The following is a 289-nucleotide window of genomic DNA, read 5'->3' on the forward strand; positions in this document are numbered from 1 at the left end:
TCTCTGCCGCCCCCCGCCTGCCTTCGGAGGCGTCGGTCCGCCCCCCTCCCGCCCCCTGCCCTGAGCCAGGACCCGCCATCCTTCCAAAGCCGGGCGGAGGCCTCCCCCACCCGCCCGCGGCGAGCAGAGGGTAGAGGTCCCCGGGCCTCCGGTCCCCGCTTACCTGCGCAGTCCCCTAAGCCTGCGGTGCTGGCCCCGGACACGTCCTGCTCGAAGGTGGCTCTGATGGCGGGAAGGGGACAGTCGGTGCCCGGCGCACGCACGCTAGACAGCCGCCCCCGCCCCCCCC

The sequence above is a fragment of the Tupaia chinensis genome, unplaced genomic scaffold, assembly GCF_000334495.1.
Source record: "Tupaia chinensis unplaced genomic scaffold, TupChi_1.0 Scaffold149964_2, whole genome shotgun sequence".
Taxonomy (NCBI): domain Eukaryota; kingdom Metazoa; phylum Chordata; class Mammalia; order Scandentia; family Tupaiidae; genus Tupaia; species Tupaia belangeri.